Genomic DNA, 14,004 nt, shown 5'->3' on the forward strand with positions numbered 1-14,004 from the left:
GGAGAGAAGAACCACCGGAGGGGGCCTGTCTGTGGGCCACGAGCCAACAGTGTGTGCCCACCCCCCTTGGTGTGTCCTATCAGCTTGTAGGGCCCATGTGGCTTCCCTCACCCTAATTCCAGTCCTATAAATTCACATCTTCGGAGAAAAAAATCAGAGAGAATATTTTATCATGTTTTACGAGACAGAGCCGTCTCCACCTCTTGTTCTTCCTCGGGAGGGCTGATCTAGAGTCCGTTTGGGGCTCCAAAGAGGGGGATTCATCGACGTTGTCATCACGAACCCTTCTCGATCAACTATTCCATGATGCTCACCGTCGGGAGTGAGTAATTCCTTAGTAGGATTGCTGGATGGTGATTGGTGTGGATAATACTGGTCATGTAATTGAGTTATTTTGATAGGGCTTGATCCCTAGTATCCACTATGTTCTGGGATTGATCTTGTTTTGACTTTGCTATGCTTAATGCTGATCACTAGGTCCCGAGTGCCATGATTTCAGATCTGAACCTATTATGTTTTCTCTGAATATGGCAGTGCTTTAGATCCTATCTTGCAAGTTGTATGCACCTATTACGTGTCATGGTCTGCATACCCCAAGGTGAAAATAATTAGGATTCTTTCCGGTGATCGCCATAGTTTGAGGAGTTCGTGTATTCACTAAGTGTTAATTCTTTGTTTTGGTTCTCTATTAAAATGAGGCCTTAATTTCCCTTAGTTTCCTTATGGCCCCCTCTGTCATGGGAGGGTAGGACAAAAGATGTTATACAAGTTCTTATCGCAAGCATGTATGACTATACGGAATACATACCTACATTATATTGATGAACTGGAGCTAATTCTGTGTCGCTCTAGTGTGTAACAGTTACATGATGAATGCCATCCATATCTATCCTTCGCTGGTCCATGGCCTATGTTTTTCGTATACTAACTCTTGCTAAGTTACTATTGCTACAGGTACTATTACAATTACTACAAAAATATTGCTATTAATGTTACTGTTACTACTATTGTTCTGCTTTGCTACCAAAATTTTGCTACAAAGAGATAACCTTGGTATGGGTGAATTGACAACTCAACTGCTAAGACCAATAAATATTCTTTGGCTAGAATACTTCCTTAGAAGGCTGTTGTGATCCCCTATACTTGTGGGTTATCAAGAGGTCATGACTTTATTTAGTGATGAGCCCACTATTTTGTAAGAGGTTTCAACTCACTATGACCAAAAGTTGCTATCTATGATGATCATGGTGATGGCATGTATATTATAAAGTGTAATGATAAGCCTGAAACTTGTCATCATGATTTTAATATTCAATTGGATTAGGCCAATCAAATAGGGGTGTGCATATTAAATGAGAACCGATGTACACAACTGAAAAAACCTAGACCAAAACCGAACAGATCGAACCCAAAAAAATCGTTTTGTATTTCGATTGTCAGATATACACAATAAAAATTATCTCCTTAATTCGTTCTTAATAATAAGTTAACCAAAAATACTTAGAAAGCCAAAATACACAAGACACCTCGCCTCTCCTTTATGTTTCCTATCCTCCTTGCTACCCGAGCCAAGCTAGCTAGATAATTTGTAGGCCTTTTCTCTTCTTTGAGTCATGTCACCCACATGTTTTATATGGCCCAAAACTAGTATAGCAACCGACCCATACAAAATAGGAGTACATAGGTTGCACTGCATCAACTGGTTTAGTACTACCTAGAATGGGTATTGTGAATGAAAGTGTCGCTGACACTACTATACTACTAGGAGTTAGCCATCAACTTCAATGCAACTTGTTGTCGTGCGATATGTGAAAAAATTAACTCTTTTGTTTTGTTCATTTGTAACCGAGGGCCGGACCAAATTTTTGGTACTAAACAAATTCGGTTTTCTAAATGTGGAAAGACCGTTCGCTCTCTATTTTTGAAGTAAACGAAGTTTTTTCTAACTTCTAGAACCAAATCGATCGGTACACTTAGACTGAATGCCCACTCCAAAAATCAAGGATCTCATGATAGCTATGTTCTTGAGTTTTTTCCCACTATTATGAATGATAAGAAATTTGCTTATGTGGATAGTAATGACAATTCTATGTTTATGTATCATGAAAAGAATTCTTTATGTGATAGTTATATTTTGAATTCCTTAATGATGCAACTAAAAACTATTATGAGAGTGGAAGATGTGCTTATATTTATATGTATATTTATATTTATATTTATATATATCAGTAATATCAAGTTTCCTCTCTATGTTCACAAAGTTTTCAAGTTATGTTTGTTTTACCTTCCTACGCAAGTTGATTCTTGCTACAATAAATTGTTTGATTGAAAAGTTCCTATGCATAGCAAGTGGATCAGACTTAAATGTGCTTGCCATATGATTCATGATGCTTTTTCGCTTGTTTCATTTACTATTCTTATGTGAGCATCATTGAAATCATCATGCCTAGCTAAAAGGCATTAAAGAAAAGCTCTTGTTGGGAGACAACCCAACGCTTATCCTTTTTGTTTTTTGTGAGCACATGATAAAGATATTGTAGTAATCATGTTTAGTTTCCTCTATTTAATAATTTTCCAAATAAAGCCTTTGGGATAGTGTGGATACTTATTGATTTAATTCTGTACAAAAACATGAATTTTTGTCTCAAGTATAAAAAATTTCAGAATTTACTGGTGAATCAAAACATTCTGAAAGTTTTGCATCGTATTGCTCTACAAATTTCCTGCGCTACCCTAATTTATCATAATTTTCAGAGATAGGGAAGTATGGTTTTAGTCCGGATTTTTACAAATTGTTCTATTTTTGACAGATTCTATTTTGCATGCATAGTTTGCTTGTTTTAGTATTCCCATAGCTTATATTGTGTGCTATAAATTATGGGAATGTTAGAATACAATAGGATTTATGTGAGAACAATTATGAATCTTGGCTTGACAGTACCTAAGTGAATGATCCATCTTTATTACACTAAACCTTCTCATGAGTTTCGTTAAGTTTTGTGTGATTGAAGTTTTATAGTTTGGGGTGAGAAGACGATAGAAGGAGAATAAGGAGTGGCAATACCCCAAGCTTGGGGATGACCAAGCTAATCTCCAAGTAAGACTGAAGTGTCTAGGCTTGGGGATGCCCCGGAAGGCATCGCCTCTTTCGTCTTGAACCTATCGGTATCTTACTTGGAGTTGTATTTTTATTCATCACATAATATGTGCATTGCTTGGAGAATTATTTTATTTTCTTGGTATTCGATTGCGGTTATTTGAAATCATGTTTTCAATAAAAGGTTCCAATGATTGCGTTTAGGATGTTTGAATTGCATGTTTGATGTGTGTTGTACAAAAACAGAAACTTTTGTTGTAGTGTTTGAATTATGATATTTTACTAGAATGTGGAAAGTTCCTGAATTTTTACACAGTACTTTCATAAGAATTATTTATCACATCATAAATTTTCAGAATTTTGGTGTTATAGAAGTACGATGTTTGAATTGATTGCTACACACTGTTCTATTTGGACAAATTGCTGTCATAGTTTTGTTATCTACTTATACTAGAGTTTTCATGGCTTATATTGGTGGCTATAAATTGTGTAAATGATAGTATATAGTACATAATGTTTGAATATTATTATGCAACTTGTCTTGGCAGTACATGAAGAGTTAATTTATTCTTATGTGCACTAACATATCTCATGAGTTCTTATCAAGTTTTATGTGGATGAAGTGTTTGAGACTTAGGTGAAACCGGGATATGAGAGGAGTTGAACACACAAAAAATCTCAAGCTTGGGGATGCCCAAGGCTCCCCAAGTAAATATTACAAGAATTCTTGAGCATCTAACCTTGGTGATGCTACGCATCCCACCTCTCTTCGTCAACAACTATCGGTTAGCCTATGTTGATCCTAAGTTTTTATTTGTTCACATGATATGTGTTATTCTTGGAGTATATTTTTGTTTTATTTATTGATTAAATGAATCTCAGGTCTGAAAATATTTATTGAGGGAGAGAGTACTCACATAGCTACTAGATTGTTTGACTACTCTTCATGTATCTCTTTTGAGAGTAGTTTGATGTTTACTCTTGTGCTTCACATATATCCTAAGAGTAAATTGTGAATGAATTGAATATCATAAATATGAAATCACCCATTTTATTTATGCTTAGTAGTACTTTCACATTTGGTTTAGAAAGTAAAATCTATTGAAGTTTGACAATCACAATTGGTCATACAAGCAATTTATGAATGATTAGTATAAGGAAGAGAACTTTATCATACAAACATATTATCTTGGACATATTTTATGATTGTGAATATCCATTAATCATTTTCAACCTTGATAAAATTGTTGAAGTTGGAGAATAAAGACAACGTAATGAGCTATGTTTGGGTATATTTTCATAGAAGTTATATTGTTATGGATCCTCCAACATGTGGTGCTTGTTTAGAACCTTTTGCGAGCCACAACTTTGTACTAAGTAGAGATACTACTTGTGCATCCAAATCCTTGAGCCAAGTTTCTTCCATGAGAGTCCAACATACCTACCTATATATGGTATTCCACTGCCATTCCAAGTAAATTTGCATGTGCCACCTCTTAAACCTTCAAATAAATTTCTATTTTGTGTGTTTGTACTTCTAAGAGTGATCGGGCGGTCAATATCTTCCATGCTAAGCAGGTTATTCTCTTGATCAGTGTTTATTGACTTGTCATTGCACGAGAGAGGCTGGTAAAATGGATGCTCAGTCCTGCATAATACAAAAATAAATAAATAAATAAGAACTTCCCCTAGAAATTTGATTGTTTGGAGGGCACCCATGGATACAGGTAGCCATGGAATGTGTTTGAATGGTTGAGGGGGAGTAAACTTTCAATTTTGTTTGGGAATCGCTAATAATGTGATTAGAATGGAAGATATTGAAATCCCTTGTTGTAACATTCACAGGAAATGCACACCACCCAATATATATTCAACTTTTTTTAGCAATGAGCTCTTGCACCTCTGCAAATCCATGCTTCCCTATACAAAGTGGCATTCTATTTACTTTTATGCTATTTAATTTTCATGTTGAGTCAGCTTCTTATTCCAACATCAGTATATAGTTGGCAAGGATCATATGGTGGGGAAGGGTCCAAACACATATATCCAGGAAAATATATTTGATCATGAGTTATTATTGTTGACAATTATCACTATGATAAGTGTGTTGGGAGGCGAAACATTAAGCCCCTATGTTTCTCTGTGTTCAATGGGTGTTGTTCGTTCTAAAAATATGTTTGATTATTAGCAATCATAGAATATTAGATGGTAATTGAGTATGTGAATCTCTTACTTAGAAAATAAGATGAACTATAATTTTTTGGTGACTAAGAACATAGGTTGTTAGGTTTCAAGAGAATGCATTGTTTGAACCATAATATGTGCATGGATTGCTACTTTGTCATGATGAGTTTTATGAGAAATAGTTGTTGGTTATGATGCTAGAAAAGTGACTGAAATAATCAGTGATCAGTATTATTATACATTATGCTAGCATTCACACTTCATAAATTACTTCCTTATCATCTCCCTACTCGAGTACAAGTAGGAATTAAGCTTTGGGATTGTAGGATCCGAAGTATGTCTAGCGGGGGGTGATTAGGCTACTTGACGAAATAAAAACTTAGTTTTTTCCCAATTTCAATTGTGGGCAAGTTTTAGCAATTGTAGCAAGTCAAGCACACCCTACACATGCAAGTCTAAGAGTATATCAGCGGAAAGTAAAGACATGCACATGTAAATACATGGTAGGGATAGCAATATCAAACGCAAAGATTGACACAGAGATTTTTGGCATGGTTTCAATAGGTGGTGCTATCGTACATCCACGTTGATGGAGACTTAAAGCCACGGAGGGTAACGGTCGCGCGAGTCCACAAAGGGCTCAACCCATGAAGGGTCCATGAAGAAGCAACCTTGTCTATTCCATCATGCTTATGTCCACGAAGGACTAGCCTCCCTCGGGGTACATCTTCACGAAGTAGGTGATCTCCTTGCCCTTATAAACTTCTTGGTTCAACTCCACAACACAAAGTAGGAGGTTACCAAGCGACACCTAACCAGTCAGGAGACACCACTCTCCAAAAGGTAATAGATGTGGTAGTACGATGAACTCCTTGCTCTTGTACATCAAAAGATAGTCTCCTCAACACTCGATCACTCTCTCACATATTTGGCTTGGGTAGAAGAGATTGATTGGGTGCAAACCAACTTGGGGAGGCTAGCAATCAAGATTCATGTGGTAGGAATGGAATATGTTGATCTCAACACATGAGTAGGTGGCCCTCTCTCAGGAAAATGGATGGGGCAAGTGTCGGTTCATTCTGAGTGCTTCCTCTATGAATGATAGGTTGGTGGAGGGTATATATAGGCATCTCCAAAAATCCAACCGTTACAACATTATTTCCCAACTCAGTGAAACCAAAGTAAAATTCGGTTGCACCGGCTAGTGCAAAATGAGCCAACTTTTGGCGTTTTGGTGAGACCGATATATGAATCTCGATGGGTCCGATTTTGGCTAGTCTAGGAAGTTACCATACTCGGTGGCACCAATTCCTAAAACTCAAAAATTCTGATTCTTAGAAACAGTAGACAAAGAGTTGGTCACTCATTCTCGGTCAGACCGAAAGCAGACTTGGTGTCACCGAGATGCTAGGGTTTGGCATAGGATCTCTGTGAGGCAAAACTCGGTAGGGCCAAATGGAAATTGTTGGTGTCACCGAATTTTGGAATTTTATGGTTTTGGAAGGAATATTTGTGGGAGAATTACATCAGTAGTTTTGGTGGCAAATCTCTAAGCACTTGAGCAACCAGATCATCATAGTCACCTCATCCTTTTTAATAGTATTGGCTTGCATGTGGACTCAAGTGTGACTTCTGACAAAATATAAAATGTAGAGTCTTAAAGCTTGTTGCCAGTAGATGTTTCTTGCATATAGGGGTCTACTCACAGTCCTTAGCCAATGCAGCATTGAAATTTTCATGAAATATACTAGATAGAATCATTAGTCCAATTACATATATTTTGTCATTAATTACCAAAACCACCTTAGGGAGAAGTTGTGCTTTCGGGGATGCTAATACGTATCCAAAGTATTGATAATTTATGAAGTATCCATGCCCTATTTACCCAAGTTTTGTATGGTTTTTATGCACTTCTATGTGGTTTAAATGGAACTAACACGGACTAGCGTTGTTTTTAGTAGAATTATCGTGGTGTTGTTTTGTGTAGAAAATAAAAGTTCTCAGATTCGCCCAAAACTTTTTGACATTTTTTCTAGAAGGAAAGGGATCCGGGAAGCTTTGATGGAGTACCAGAAGACCCATAGGGGCCCCATAAGGCATCAGGGTGCATCCACATACCTTGTGGACCCCCTGTGGCACTTCTTTGCTTGATTACAATGTTGAAAATTCATATATTCAGAAACCCCAGAAAGTTAACCTAGAACTTCCGCTTCGCCGCTGCAAGCCTCTGTTCCAAAGTGATCTCATCCAGAGCCCTGTTTCGGCACCCTGACAGAGGGGGAAATCATCACCGGAGGCCATCTTCGTCATCCCAACAGTCTCCATGACGAGGAGGGAGTAGTTCACCCTCGGGGTTGAGGGTATGTACAAGTCGCTATGTGTTTTATCTCTCTCTCTTGTGTTCTTGAGATGTCACGATATTGATGTATCACGGGCTTTGTTAATATAGTTGGATTATATGGTGTTCTTCCCTTGCTATATTAATGTCATGAAATGAGTCCTTCCCATTGAGGTTTTGGTATGTTGGATTGAATATTGTATTTGAGATCACTTGATGTATGTCTTGCATGTGGATACACGTGGTGACAATGGGGTGTTCCATTATTCACTTGATATACGTTTTGGTGATCAACTTGCGGATTACCATAGTGACATTAAGGTAATCTATGCATATGGTTTGATACATGTTCTTGTCATACTTTCTCTGGTAGAAATTTTAGGGTACTCTTTGAAGTTCTTTGTGTGGATTTAATGTTATGGATCTGAATTTGTTCGATGCATGTCGAATAATCAACTCACGGATACTTGTGATGACATTGGAGTATCTAGGTGACATTAGAGTTGGTTGATGCTTATCATAAGTATCTAGGTGACATTAGAGTTGGTTGATGCATGTCGAACGTCTTCGCGATCCAAATTGCAAGCCGTCGCGATCCAATCACGATCTAGCGCCAAACGGACGGCGCCTCCGTGTTCAGCACATGTACAGCTCAATGACGGTCTCTACCTTCTTGATGCAGCAAGAGGGGGCGTAGAGGTAGATGATTTCTCTAGCAATACGACAACGTGGTGGCAGTGGTGGTGAACTAATCCGGCAGGGCTTCGCCGAGCTCTACCGAACTAATATAGACGAAGAAGACGACCTATGGAGGATAGGGCAGCACGTGGCTTTTCAGGTGTTCACTGCCCTCAAAACCTCCACTATATATAGGAGTAAGGGGTAGGTGGGCTATCCTTGGCCCCTCCTCCAAGGCGGAGGGGTTCGGCCGAAGTCGGGGGAGAGTCCACCTCCCACAAGGGAGGTGGACATCCTTGGGACTCCTCCTCCATCACCTCCTCCATCAAGCCTTGGCGCATGGGCCTCTTGGGGTTGGTTGCCCAAGACACCCAGGGGTTGGTGCCCCACCTCCTAGGCCCACGTGTCCCCCAGGGGTGGGTGGGGCCCTCCCGGTGGACCCCTGGAACCCTTTCGGCACTCTCGGTACAATACCGGAAATCTCCGAAACTATTCCGGAACCCGAATACCACTTTCCTATATACAAATCTGTACCTCCGGACCATTCCGGAGGTCCTCGTAATGTCCGGGATCTCATCCTGGACTCCGAACAACCTTCGGTCACCAACACACATAACTCAATAATACTGAAACGTCACTGAACCTTAAGTGTGCAGACCCTGTGGGTTCGAGAACTATGCACACATGACCGAGACACTCCCCGGTCAATAACCAATAGCGGGACTTGGATGCCCATATTGTTTCCTACATATTCTACGAAGATCTTTATCAGTTGAACCTCTATGTCAAGGATTCAGTTAATCCCGTATGTTATTCCCTTTTTCCATCGGTATGTTACTTTCCCGAGATTCGATCGTTGGTATCTGCATACCTAGTTCAATCTCGTTACTGGCAAGTCTCTTTACTCGTTATGTAATACAAGATCACGTGACTAAATCGTTAGTCACATTGCTTGCACTTGTGATGTTGTATTACCGAGTGGGCCTTAGAGATACCTCTCCATCATACGGAGCGGCAAATCCTAGTCTCGATCCATTCCAACCCAATAGACACCCTCGGAGACACCTATAGACCACCTTTATAGTCACCTAGTTATGTTGTGACATTTGATAAACACAAGGCATTCCTTCGGTGTCTAGGAGTTGCATGATCTCATGGTCATAGGAACAGATACTTGACATGCAGAAAACAATAGCAATAAACTGACACAATCATATGCTACGTTCATAGTTTGGGTCTTGTCCATCACATCATTCTCCTAATGATGTGATCCCGTTATCAAATGTCAACTCATGTCTATGGCCAGGAAACCTTGACTTTGATCAACGAGCTAGTCCTTTAGAGGCTCAATAGGGACAGTGTGTTCTCTATGTATCCACGCATGTATTTGAGTTTCCAGTCAATACAATTCTAGCATGGATAATAAACGATTATCATGAACAAGGAAATATAATAATAACCACTTTATTATTGCCTCTAGGGCATATTTCAAAAAACTTATAGGGATGGCTCAATGGATTGATCAGAAAGGATAACTTAAATGTGGTTTTACTACCTACAACAATTTCATCTTATGTTCTCCGTTGGATTTGAACTTTGGAGTGATTCTTTGTGCACACTGAGGGATGGTTATATGATTCAGTTATATTAGCACCGCTGAAAGATTGCACTAGTGAAAGTATGAACCCTAAGCCTTGTTTCCAAGCATTGATATATCGTTTTGCTTGTTGTTTACTACTTGTTACCTTGTTGTTTTTATATTTTCATATTACAAAAGCCTATTTCTACCATCCATATCGCACTTGTATCACCAGCTCTTTGTTGAACTAGTGCTCCATACAATTTACCATTGTATTGGGTGTGTTGGGGACACAAGAGATTTCTTGTATTTGATTGCAGGGTTGTTTGAGAGCGACCATCTTCATCCTACACCTACCATGGATTGATAAATCTTAGGTCATCCACTTGAGGGAAGTTTGTTGTTGTCCTGTAAAACTCTGCACTTGGAGGCCCAACAACGTCTACAAGAATAAAGTTATGTAGTATACATCATAGGGGGCTAGGCATAATAGGTGAATAAGAGTTTTCATCAGTTTTTGCATTTTCAATTTCTTTAGATCTAGCAATATGAGCATCAAGAAATTCACTTAGTGGCACAGTTTTAGTTTCATCTAGCATAGTAGTAGCATCATTATGAGTTTCATCAATAACAGAAGTAGTATCATCAATCACTTGCGACATATTAGATTGAATAGCAGGTGGAGGTGTCGCAAGCTTACCTAAAATAGAAGGTGAATCAAGTGTGGAGCTAGATGGCAGTTCCTTACCTCCCCTCGTCTTAGAGGGTAGGATCCTAGTTTCGGAGTCTTTCAGTTTATTCATAACGAACAATAGATATCCCAAGTGAACTCGATAAATCGAGCTATGCTCCCCGACAACGACGGCACAAAAATGTCATGATAACCCACAAGCAGGGTTGTTCCCACTTCAATGCAAGGGTATTTAGCTGAATACCCATTATTTTGGGCAAAGAACTAGGTATATGCAGTATATACATTGTTATGTATAAGGAAAAATGAAATTGAGAACACGTCCACCACCAGTGCACTACTAGTCGGTTGGCCCGATAGCCCAACCTCTCTTTCTAGCGAGTCCTTCACTTGGTCAAGTAGCCCCACAAGAATGCACCATCAATTTCTCAAAAAACACAAACGTGCCATCATCTCCCCAAAAAACCATCGATTGATCAGAGGAAAGAACAAACCATAGAACTAGCACTAGGCTCCCATCCCCTCATGCACATATCGATAGTTTTATTCCCGCACGAGCCGACGGACCACTTCGTCGCCGGCTCACCAGGGTTGTTACCATCGCCTCACCTGACTGAAGACTGTGCATGGGCATGGTGCACCATCGTGACGAATTCATACCTCGCTCCCTCCCTCACTTATGTTATGAACTTATGATCCTTCAAGATGTCAGCGAGCGGCGGGCCGAATCGATTCAATTTCAAAGCCATAAAATTGATCTATTGAAGGCATAGATGCTAATTAGAAGTATTAATCCTTTGATTTCTAAAATTGAGATATCTCTCTCATGGTGATTCTTAGTCCAACTGAATTAATTTATAAGTGCGGAGTACACACACGGTTTTGTTCTCGCTGTCAAGCAGGCAGCTGCATTGTTGTAGCCTGTAGTATAGACAGGGGCACAGGAGCTCCTATAATTAAGTTTGACCACTTGTCTTTCTAATTAGTTATAGTGAAATTAAATACTTGTTTGTAGTCAATTATGATTTGTTTAGACATGAGAATTTGCTATTTTTATTCGAGTTTGTAATGTGAGAATGTTTGCATATGTGTTACAGTTATCATTATGTATAATGACTAGTACTCAAAAACTTGAAGAATTTTACTTTTTAGGTGTAAAACATGAAGAGGAAGGAATATGGGTACTAATGATTTGATAGCTTGGTCACACTCATTGAAAGGAAATTCTTCTTCCAAGTTAAGGATGAGGGCATCATTACTCATTTTCAAAGCATCATGGACCGCAAAGTTATCCTGCAATTTCTAAGGTTTATTATCATTTGTTGTTTTCTAACCCTATAAATCTTAGATTTCGCCATTTTATGTTGAACAATTTTTACTTCTATATTTTAAACAATACAAGTTATGATTTTTATGAATATAATACATTATGTGATATCTTTTATATATTTTATAACTAGTACAATATGTTGCTATAATCGGTCATACACGTCAAAAGGAAGGCTATAGGCTTCCAAAAAAATTATAAGATTTGAATACACAGTCTTCAATTCCTAGTCCCACCCCTACCCACAAGTATAGGGGGTCACAATAGTCTTTGAGGGTAGTATTTCAACCAAATTTATTGATCCGACACAATGGAAGCCAAAGAATATTTATGAATCTTAGCAATTGAGTTGTCAATTAAGCAACGCCTAGAATATGTTTGTGCAACAAAGTGTTTAGTGGCATAGTAGCAATAGTAACAAGAACAGTATAGTGATAGTTTGTGATGTTTGTAACAGCAGCAACAATAGTAACTTAGCCAAGATTAATACGAGAATAGCGTAGGCATTGGATCAGCGATGGATATTTGTGTTGGATGTCATTCATCGTGTAACAGTCACAACCTAGAGCGACACAGAACTAGCTCCAATTCAACAATGTAATGTAGGCATGTATTTTGTATATAGTCATACATGTTTATAATAAGAACTTGCATGACATCTTTTGTCCTGCCCTCCCGTTGTAGCGGGGTCCAAAGGGAAACTAAGGGATATTAAGGCCTCCTTTTAATAGAGAACTAGAACAAAGCATTAACACATGGTGAATACATGAACTCCTCATACTTCAGGGTCTATGGCTCATAACACATAATGGGTGCATATAACTTGCAAGATCGGATAAAAAACAATCTCATATTCATAGAAAAAATAGGTTCAAATACGAAATCATGGCACTCGGTCCCTAATGACAAGCATTAACCATAGCAAAGTCATAACAACATCGATCTTAGAACATAGTGGATACTAGGGATCAAGACCTAACAAATTGATTCGATTACATGACAAATATCTCCCAACCACATCGTCATCTAGCAAACCTACGAAGGAATTACTCACTCACGGTGGTAAACATCATGGAATTGTTGATGGAGAAAGGTTGGTGATGATGACGACGATGATCCCCCTCTCCGGAGCTCCAAACGGACTCCAGATCAGCCCTCCTAGGGAAGAACACGAGGTGGCGGAAGCTCTGTATCGTAAAATGCAATGAAAGTTTATCCTTGATTTTATTTTCTCTACAACACTATACTTATGGAGTTATAATTAGGGCAACCTCACAGGCTCGAGGGGCACATGACCTCACAGAGCGCACCCTGGAGTAGGGCGCGCCCTCTCAGCTCGTGGCTCCTGGGCAGGTCCCCTCCAATAGGTCTCTTCGCAAGTATTTTTTATATATTATGTAAGTATTCTCTGTAAATTTTTAGCCCAATCTGAGAACTTTTATGTCTGCATAAAAATTACACCATGGTAGTTCTATTGAAAATAACATCAGTCCAGGTTAGTTTCATTCAAATCATGCAAATTAGAGTCCAAAACAAGAGTGAAATTATTTGGAAAAGTAGATATATTTGGGACGTATCATCGTACCGCTCATGGAGTAATGGGGCGGTTGATATCTTCCATGGTAAGGGGGTTATTCTCATGAAGAGAATTTATTCACTCATCCTACACGAGAGAGGCTGGTAGAAAGGATGCACATTCCCATATAATAATAATAATTAACAAAAAAAGATCCCCTAGAAAGATGATTGTTCGGAGGGCACCTCACGAATTGGCTAGCCATGGAATGTGTCTGTATGGTGGAAAGGGGGAGTAAAAATGTCATTCTGCTTGGGAACCACTATTAATGTGTTTACATGGAAGATATTGAAATCATTTGTTGTGAAGTTGATAGGAAAAGCACACCACCCAAATAAATTCATCTCTTTTTTAAAACCTTGAGCTCTCGCACCTCTATAAAACGTCGCTTCCCTCTGCGAAGGGACATTCTTTTACTTTCATGTTATTTTCCTTTTCTTATTTGAGTCATCGTCTTCTCGCTTAAAAGCACCAATCCTGAGAGAACTATTATCATTTTTATGCATTGAGTCTAGTTAATGTTAGAAATGAGCA

The sequence above is a fragment of the Hordeum vulgare genome, chromosome 7H, assembly GCF_904849725.1.
Source record: "Hordeum vulgare subsp. vulgare chromosome 7H, MorexV3_pseudomolecules_assembly, whole genome shotgun sequence".
Classification (NCBI taxonomy): Eukaryota; Viridiplantae; Streptophyta; class Magnoliopsida; order Poales; family Poaceae; genus Hordeum; species Hordeum vulgare.